Source organism: Octopus bimaculoides, chromosome 29 (assembly GCF_001194135.2).
Source record: "Octopus bimaculoides isolate UCB-OBI-ISO-001 chromosome 29, ASM119413v2, whole genome shotgun sequence".
NCBI classification, from domain to species: Eukaryota; Metazoa; Mollusca; class Cephalopoda; order Octopoda; family Octopodidae; genus Octopus; species Octopus bimaculoides.
Window position 1 is genome coordinate 11,755,726 of NC_069009.1, and position 10,386 is coordinate 11,766,111.

Here is a 10,386-nt window from a genome sequence, read left to right on the forward strand (position 1 = left end):
GTTAGGGATAGGGTTAGGGTTAGGATCGACCACTCAAGACTAGCTAGCGCGGACGCGCGACTGCGCGTTCGGGTCCGCGTGGCTGTGTGGTAAGAAGTTTTCTTCCTACCAACGTTGTTTTGAGTTCAATTCCAGTACACCAGTGCTTCTCAAACTATCTGATGTGGTATACCGACAGTTTTTTACCAGTGGCAGGTAAAAAGCACCTACTACACTCTCGGAGTGGTTGGCGTTAGGGAGGGCATCCAGCTGTAGAAACACTGCCATCTCAAACTGGAGCCTGGTGCAGCCTCCTGGCTTCCCAGACCCCAGCCAAACCGGCCAACCCATGCCAGCTTGGAAAACGAACGTTAAACGATGATGATGATATACACACACACACACACACACACGTGTGTGTAGAAAGAAGACCGTTGTATATATTTGTATATTCATGTGTGTGTGTGTATCCCCGATATTGCTTGACAACTGCTATATATATATATATATATATATATATGGGAGAATTTACGAAAAAAACAACATCAGACGTGGACAGGTGGTGTAAACAACAAAAGGATGTATTAGTTTAACGCTCGAGAATAGAGAAAGTCTTTAACGTTTCGAGCTACACTCTTCAACTGAAAGGAACACAGAAAGAAATAAGGAGAAAAAAATATAAATGTAGTGGTCAGTGATCTATCATGTAAAAATATGTGACACTTATTCGGTAGCTATGATAAAATTCCGAGTTTCGGATGCCGGGGTGGAAGCCCACGCTAACATCTCTTGAGTTATCCGGTCATTGAAAATTCCCGTGAAAAATGACCGTTAAACAAAGAGAAATTACTGTGTGGTAACCGTCATTAAGACAAAAGAGTTTTAGACCGCTAAGTAAGGGAGTAGAGAAGTCTATAGGTTTGCATAAGCGAATGTACGGATCGGTGCACTTACGCGAACCTATTAACTTCTCTACTCCCTTACTATCGAAACACTTTAAAACTTCGTATATTTGTATATTTTATCTTATAGAATAGAGAAAAAATTTTTATATTTGAAGTTATTTCATGTTAAAAATTGTTGTATTTCGGTAATTTCAACCAATCACTGATGTCTATTCAGCTGAATACACTTACTGCTGTTCTTTGTCAACAATAATTTGTGGCGATGTATATATTGTTAGTCCCTGGTAATCCTTTTGAATTACGCAAACCCTAACCCTGACCCTAAAACCCAGAATATCTATTCTGTCCCAGCATTCTCTTCCTTGGAACTTTCTTCATTAGCTTTCTCCTCTTCTTTCACTTCTTCATCAGTTTCTTCTGCTTTAGAATCATCATTTTACTTCTCATGTTCATCGTTTTCTTTCACTTCGCCGTCAGCAGTTTCTTCCTTGACCTCATCTTCAGCAGCCGCTTCCTCCTTCTCAACGGGTTCTGCATCCTCAGCCTTTACTTCTTCATCAGCAGCGGCAGGTGCAGCATCTCCTCCCGAGGTAGCTTTCTTCTCTTTCCGCCCGGGCGTGGCTTCAGGCTTTGTTTCTTTTGCAGGGTTCACTAATTTTCTACTACGAGTGCTCTGTTCAGGAGTCTGAACAAGGGATCTTGAGCGGGTTCTTTGACCTCCAATTTCATCTGATTGCAAAATTTTCTCAGCTTCGTCTTCACTGATACCAAGACGTTTGTCGCGGCAGTTGGTAGTGCATTTATTTTTACTTTCTTTTGACTTATCAGCTTCATTCTCTTGGTCATTAGCCACCTTCATCTTCTTTTCAACTGGTTCGTTGCCTGTCTTCATTTTATCTAAAACTCGAACCCTAACCCTAAAACCCTAAAGCTAAAACCAGCACAAACGCACGAACGATGTCATAAATAATTACCACCGATAGTTGTTGTTGACAAACAATGGCACTAATTTTATTCAAGGGAAAAGATCCCATTACACTGCCAGAACGTGTTGTTGACAAACCACAGCAGTAATTGTTTTCACCTCAATAGACGTCAGTGATTGGTTGAAATTACCAAAATACAACAACTTTTAACATGAAATAATTTGCAATATGCAAACTTTTTTTAACAAGGCTAAGAGAAAAAGATGTTTTATATGACACATTCTACCAGTATCCCAAGTTTGAAAGTGTTTCGTTAGAAAACCAATAGTGTCCGCCAAATCAGAAGGATCCAGTATTTTTTCTACTAATGTTTCACGCATGCATAAAAATAGCAGACTCAAAAAGTATGTAAACAGAAAACCTGACATGTTAGAAACATATTTTCAAAATTTTAATACGAATTGTCAAAGAAAAAAATTTCAAAATTTAAATCTGCCCTCCCATCAAATTTCATTTTCCACTTATTTTAGAAATATCTTTTGGTGAAATAGGTAGAAAAATACGGAGATCATTATGATCAAAAAAATTGTAAAATTTTAATTTTACAAAGAAAGAAAATAAACACCGCTCCGTGGTCCAGGTCATGAAGTAGAACTAGATGAGAGCCTGCTCTTTAAAAGGAAGAACAACGTAGGGAGAATAGGCCATCAAACGTGGGTTGTCGGGTGGTATGACACCACTGTGAAAAAAGGGTTTCTACAGCGTGTACCCAACAGAAGCGCAGCAACACTAGAAGCTGTTATAATTGTAAATGTGTTACCCGGTACTATAATACATACAGGCAAATGGGCCAGCTATAGGAACTTAAAACAGCTGGGTTACATTCACAGAATGGTTAACCATTCAAAGAATTTTGTCGACCCTTAAACTGGCACTTGTGCGAACCACATTGAGGCCTATGGGTCCCATATCAAAAGACAGCTAAAGTATGTGACTGGATCATCGGGCGACATGAAATGGTCCTGTGTCGATGAATCAGTGTATCGAGAAATGTATGGATTTACTGCGAAGGAAAACTTCCAAAATTTCTATCCATTTCTCAAACACATTGCGGAGGTTTATCCCCACTAAATTCCACCACCGTGTCTTCCCCAAACACACATCTCGACAAAACTCATATTTTTTTGTAACTGTTGGGGGGAAAAAAAAAATGAACACTTTAATTTCACTTTGTCATATTATTGCGGGAAATTACTCTGAAAGAAATCTTTGCAGAAAGGTGAGTAGATTGATTACACATTTCTTTCATTATGTTATCGCAGTTTTGTGAGATTTGGCTGTTATTTCTTGCATGTGAATAGCCTGCTTGAGAGGGAGAGGGTAAATTTGTTGTTTTCTTCGAAAAATTGGAATTTTACAAACAAATCTTTTTCAGAATCATAATCTCCGCATTTTTGTACGTATTTCGCCAAAAAAAAAAAAAAAAAAATTCTCTAAAAAGGGAAAAATGAAGAACTGCGGAAGGGGGAATGGGTGGGTTAAATTGAAATTTTAAAGTTGCAACTTTTGAAAATTTTATTTCAGAATCGGAATTTAAGTGGGGAAGGGTTCCATTTACATATCCTCACATCATTGATCACAATGCACTTTGCCATCGTTTTAGCTTTCGAATGATGCCAACATTTGGAAGTCGAGTCCATGACAGGGTTAACCATTTACAACAATCAGAAAGGAAGCATGTTACTCAAGAACACATGACATCCTGTCTGAGTATGAAACCCACAATCTAGACATTGTGAGGGCAACACCCTAACCACTGGGCCATACAGCTTCACACACACGTGTATATACATAGACGTATCATCATCATCGTTGTCTATCGTCCGTTTTCCATGCTGGCATGGGTTGGACGGTTTGACTATGCAACAGCCTGTACATTCCAGTATTCAGGGTTTAGCTAACCAAGAGACACAACACAATGGCTGTTGTTAGGTTTATTAGTGTCAAGAAGAACATTCAGCTATAAATAATACTTGATATAAGCTGAATTTTCCAATATTTAAGTTATCTTATTCCAGATTTTAGAACCTTCAACTTCTGTATATTGTTGTTTACCTTATTTTATAAGTTTTAAAAACTGTTTCTCTTTCTTTTTTCACATTTTTTTTTATTCAAAAGACATGGACATTAAAGGAATCATAGAAAAAATTGAAGCCTGTGACATGGAAGGTGCGAAAAACATGATAGAACAACATTCAGAAAGCGTAAGTTCATTGTATTGCCTTCTCAAAGTTGGCTATTTGTTCATTATTGTATACACAATTTGAAATCTTCCTAACCACATGTATTTGTTCATATTTCACTTCTTTCTTCACCTCTTTCTTCTGATCTCCATCATTGGTAGCTATTATAAATACTCAACCAAACCTTTAAGCATGTCGGACTCGACGGAATGTGTGAGAGAGAGAAAGAGGGAAGCCCGTATCACACACTGCAATGGAGTATTCTGGCAGGAAATATTCAGTCAAACAGACGAGAGACAGATGGAGACATTAAATGGATGGTAACTTTGTCAAGAAGTCTTCTTGTCACAAACAGTTGAAGGATTTCCTGATGACAGGACCTACACCATTTCTTTTGCAAAACTTGTCACATGGGAATCCACCTCCGGCTTAATCTAACTTTATACAACTGTACTGGTGTTCATTGAATAGATAGATGAAGATACTCAAAGAGACAAAGATGGTTGTTGATTATGACTTGATAGTCAGTAGATGGGATACTGTCTGCTAGAATATAGATCAGGGCTTCTCAAAGAGGATAGTACCACCCATGGGAATAAGCTGTGGAATAGAAAGTTTTATAAGGACCGGGGACCAAGGAGTCAATGGCAGTACATATATATGAGACTTCAATATATTGCTTGAAGCCATGTGATAAAGGTGGGATGAGAAACTAAAGTGAAGTGGTGGTGCATGAGATATTCACTTATTGTGGTTCTGTGGTAAGTACTCACCCATGTCGAGACTAGGACCCAGAACAAAATTACTCTGATCTGATATTAACTGAAAAGACATTAGAATTGACAGGCATTGAATCACAACAATGGAAGGGGACATTGAAATATTCTTAGTAAATGAAAATGTGCCATGATTAACAAAGTTTGAAAAGCAGTATTATAGGACTATCATAGTTACAGAATCATCATCATTGTCGTCGTCGTCATTGTCGTTTAACGTCCGCTTTCCATGCTGGCATGGGTTGGACAATTTGAATGAGGACTGGTGAACCAGAAGGCTGCACCAGGCTCCAATCTGATCTGGCAGAGTTTCTACTGCTGGATGCCCTTCCTAACACCAACCACTTCAAGAGTGTAGTGGGTGCTTTTACGTGCCACCGGCACGAGGGCCAGTCAAGTGGTACTGGCAATGGCCACGCTCAAGTGGTATTTTTTATGTGCTACCTGCACAGGAGCCAGTCCAGCGGCACTGACAACGACCTTGCTCGAATATTTTTTCATGTGCCAGTAAGGCAATGCTGGTAACAATCTCGCTCGAATATTGCTTTTTATGTGCCACCAACACGAAAACCAGTCAACTGCTCTGGCAGCGATCACGTTTGGATGGAGCTCTTAGTGTTCCACTGGCACGGATGCCAGTCATCGAATTTGATTTCGATTTCACTTGCCTCAACAGGTTTTCGCAAGCAGGGTTTAGTGTCCAATGAAAGAAAGGTACACATAAGTGGGCGGGTTACACCCCTGGCATAGGCCACAGGTTATGGTGGGTAGAATGATTGTCTAGACCTTATGAAATTCCTCTTGGTGAGAGACCAGAAAACTTGGTCTTACTTTGGGAGGGAAAAGAGCCGAAAGATGTTGAAATGCAGAATAAAACATCCTATATTTTCTTGATGACCATCATACATGTATTTTAATGGTGGGTGAATGTCTGCCAGTTAGCGATGGTAGGTGTTTTCCTTCAGTTGATGCTGACAGCATTGTTTGTCTGTACAGATGTATACCCTTGTGTGTGAACTACTCACATATTCTCGGAGTGGTTGGCGTTAGGAACTACACTCTCGGAGTGGTTGGCATTAAGAAGGGCATCTAGCTGTAGAAACTCTGCCAGATCAGATTGGAGCCTGGTGCAGCCATCTGGGTCACCAGTCCTCAGTCAAATTGTCCAACCCATGCTAGCATGGAAAGCGGACGTTAAACGACGATGATGATGATGATGATGTATGGCTACTAACTAATGAAAGCCCGTATACTGCTGCCCCTATTTAGGCCCAAACTATTCACTGATATCTTAACATTTCTTACCTTCCCTTCGTTTCCTTTCATTTCACATTTTTTTTCCCTCTTTGAATATATTCAACAGAGGTTGGTGTCATTCAGAAGTTCATACAGATATTTAGTTACAAATAATTAGTTTGTAACATCTTCAGAGACAAACATAAAGGGATTTTAATCTCTTCCCTGAGCCTATGCATGAATTCAACCTAAGCCTCCTTCTCCCTGTTTTCCCTCTTCTCAACCTCTAATAGAATATGGGACCATTCATACCTGGTTCCTGTGCAGGTGGAACGTTAAAAACACCACCAAATTTTACGTATCAGTAAATTTAAAATACTTTTTTCCTTTTTTTTTTACTGTTGCCTCCCAACTACATGGTTCTGGGCTTAGTGTGGCACCTTGGGTAGGTGTCTTCTGCTATAGCCCTGTACCAACCAGGGCCTTGTGAGTGGATTTAGTAGACAGAAACTGAAAGAAATGAGCTGGCAGAAGCGTTAGCACGCCGGGCGAAATGCTTAGCGGTATTTTGTCTGCCGCTATGTTCTGAGTTCAAATTCCGCCGAGGTCGACTTTGCCTTTCATCCTTTTATAAGGGGTTTATAAAATAAGTACCAGTTGCGCACTGCGGTCGATGTAATCGACTTAATCCCTTTGTCTGTCCTTGTTTGTCCCCTCTGTGTTTAGCCCCTTGTGGGCAATAAAGAAATAAGAAACTGTAAGAAGCCCTCATATATATATGTATATACTTATGTTTGTCTTTGTGTCTGTGTTTGTCCCCCCTCACTCTCACTTGACAACTGATGTTGGTGTGTTTACATCCCTGTAATCGAGCGGTTTGACAAGAGAAAGTGACAGAATGAATACTAGTCTGGCAAACAATAAATTCTGGGGTCGATTTGTTCATCTAAAACACGTTAAGACGTTATTCCAGTAATCAAATGACTGAAAAAGTAAATGAATATACACCTGTACAAATACATTTATACATACATTATATATATATATATATATATATACACATAGTATGTAAAAAGCGCTGTCCGAACGTGATCAATGCCAGTAGCGCCTGGCTGGCTCCCTTGCTGGTGACACGTAAAAACACCCACTACACTCCTGGGGTGGTTGGCATTAGGAAGGGCATCCAGCTGTAGAAACATTGCCAGATCAGATTGGTGCCTGGTGCAGCCTTCTGGCTCTCCAGACTTCAGTCAAATCGTCCAACCCATGCCAGCATGGGAAACGGGTGTTAAACGATGATGATGATTTGTTTGGACACTTAAAATAGGTTTTTTATTAACCATGTCTTATCAAAAATACATTCATAAATAGATATAGCACTGAGGAATGGCTATTAGCATTTAGGCTAGGCTAGGGCAGGCCTAGTCTAGCCTATGGACAAGCAATTTGACTTAAGTTGTGTCTCCTGGAAGCTATTAATGACTTAGGACGAGGTATACCTGTAGATAAATACATATATATATATGTATGTGTGTGTAGTAACAGAAAGGGAGGAATTTTGATTATCCCCACATGGTGATTTGTAATATACATAAATCAGACGAAAATTATTGCTGGTGTCACGCAATAACCACCATTTATGCGTGGGTCATTTCCAGTGCCGTCTTACTGGCTCCCAGTGCCGGTGACACATAAAAACACCTACTACACTCTCGGAGTGGTTGGTGGTAGGAAGGACACCCATCTGTAGAAACATTGCCAGATCAGACTAGAGCCTGGTGCAGCCTCCTGGTTTGCCAGCCCCCAGTCAAACCGTCCAACGCATGTCAGCATGGAAAATGGATGCTAAATGATGATGATGGAAAATGCACACACTTTACATAATTTTAATGTATTTTGCATTGTGTTTGTCGACCTGTTTCACTTTTGCTAATCATAATATTAAAATTTATTCAAATACATATTTTGTTAAAATTTGTTCAGGAGTGGCTGTGTGGTAAGTAGCTTGTTTACCAACCACATGGTTCCAGGTTCAGTCCCACTGCATGGCATCTTGGGCAAGTGTCTTCTACTATAGCCTCTTGCCGACCAAAGCCTTGTGAGTGGATTTGGTTGACGGAAACTGAAAGAAGCCCGTCGTATATATGTATATTTATATATGTATGTGTGTGTGTCTGTTTGTCCCCCTAGCATTGCTTGACAACCGATGCTGGTGTGCTTATGTCCCTGTCATTAGCGGTTCGGCAAAAGAGAACGATAGAATAAGTACAAGGCTTATGAAGAATAAGTCTCCAGAAATTTCAAATGCTATGTATACTTTATTCAAAGTAAAACATCTAAATACATACAATTGGTTATTGTGAACATGCAGATGATATTCACTTCCCTGTGAGGAAAGAAGTTTACTTCCCTACCTCATGGTTCTGGGTTCAGTCCCATTGCATGGCATCTTGGACAAGCCTCTTCTGTTATAGCCTCAGGCTTTCCAAATCCTTGTGAATGGGTTTGGTAGACGGAAACTATATGAAGCGCATTATCAGGCTGCTGCAAAGTTGGCTAAAGCAAAATGCAGGTGGATCTGTTAGTGATGATATTTTTCAACATATTCCTCTCTAAAATTCACACACTTCTTGGAGCAGTGTTTCAGTTTTTCTAAGCCCTGTAAAAGAACTCAGAAAGTTGGGCCACCAAACAGGCCTTTCGTGACACCTTTGCATCCAGGAACTTTTCAGGATCCCCTTGTATGTATCGAAACATATGTTGGAAATAAAATAAATCATTTAATACATGCGTATAACTCTATTTATTTAATCTTATATATATATATATATATATATATGTATATATATCGTGATGAACGATATATATATATACATATATATATAAGATTAAATAAATAGAGTTATACGCATGTGTTAAATGATTTCTTTTATTTCCGACATATGTTTCGAAGATTACATTTGGTTCATTCCGAAGGAATGTGTGATGTTGATAAAGATTTAATCTTCTCTTCAGGGAAACACATAAGAACCAACTCAACCGTAAGACATTATTACCGAATGCTACCCTGGTATCTATTAACCAATTTATTTTGTCAGAGTTAATTGTTAACTAAGAGAAAATAAATACATATAATTATATATATATATAAATATATATATATATATATACACATATAAATATATGCATATAAATATAGACATATAGATAGATGTGTGTATTTATGTCTGTGAGTGTGTCCCCCACTGCTGCTTGGCTACTGGCATTGGTGTATTTAACATCCTTGTTACTTAACACTTAAGCAAAAGAGGCAATTGAATAAGTACCGCATATAAAAGAGAAAACCAGTACTGGGGTTGATTAATTCAACTAAAATTCTTCAAGGAGCTGCCCCAGCATGGCCACAATCTAATGATTGAAACAAGTTAAAGATATAAGAAAGATTATATACATTGTATATGGGTGTATATATATATATATATATATATATATATATATATATTAGTTAGATATTCTTTTATCTTCTTGCTGCAATCAAAGAACTGTGGCCATGCTGGGTCACCACCTTCAAGGATTTACTCAAAGATATCAATCCGAAATACAAACACACAGCATGTACCAAAAAATGACACACCTATGGGATCTTCAATTGAAAATAACATTTTAACATCTATTTCTAAATTATTCGCCACATTAGCAATATTTACATATTATTCCGGTACTTTGTCTTTACCCTCTAAATCGTACTCCTTCTAGATATAAACTTTACCCTTATTTACGGCTTCCTTTACAAATATATGAACTGCCCACAACTTATAAATTAGTAACACATAGCTCCTATTAACCACATAGATATCCCTAATTAGGGATAACTCACTCAGATTATACCGGCAGCCAACTAGCCGAACACGTGGAAGTCATGCTAATAACTAACTATAAGAATTCAAATTCAACCGACCCCTATTCTTCAACTCTCTCACAATGGATTTAATGAACTTTGAACCCAACTATAATGTAAGACTTTTGAATCATTGAACATTTTCTTTTCCGATTTCTCCCTCTATCTTTCGCTCTATTCTTGTCTTTGCCTATCGCCGCCTTCTTCGTTCTGATGACGTCTACCATTTGCAACGAGTTAAATACATATTTACCTCAACATGGTACACAGAAACAGCTGTAAACTTATTCTTATCTTCACCTTGCTTAACGAATTACATAATGGCCTTTTAGCACTGAAGGCACACTTCTATTTGTTGTTTTTCATCCATTTTCTTATCGTCTCTCTCTCTATATATATATCTATATATATATATATATATAT

General features: G+C 38.5%; 1 long non-coding RNA gene across 1 annotated transcript in view; it reads left to right on the forward strand.

Moving 5' to 3' along the window:
- Window positions 1-10,386, forward strand: part of LOC106874691 (uncharacterized) — a 20,120-nt gene that overhangs the window by 3,360 nt on the left and 6,374 nt on the right. Inside the window, exon 2 of the long non-coding RNA XR_001410033.2 lies at window positions 3,989-4,074. This is a non-coding gene — a long non-coding RNA (uncharacterized LOC106874691). The remainder of the gene's footprint in view (window positions 1-3,988; window positions 4,075-10,386) is intronic.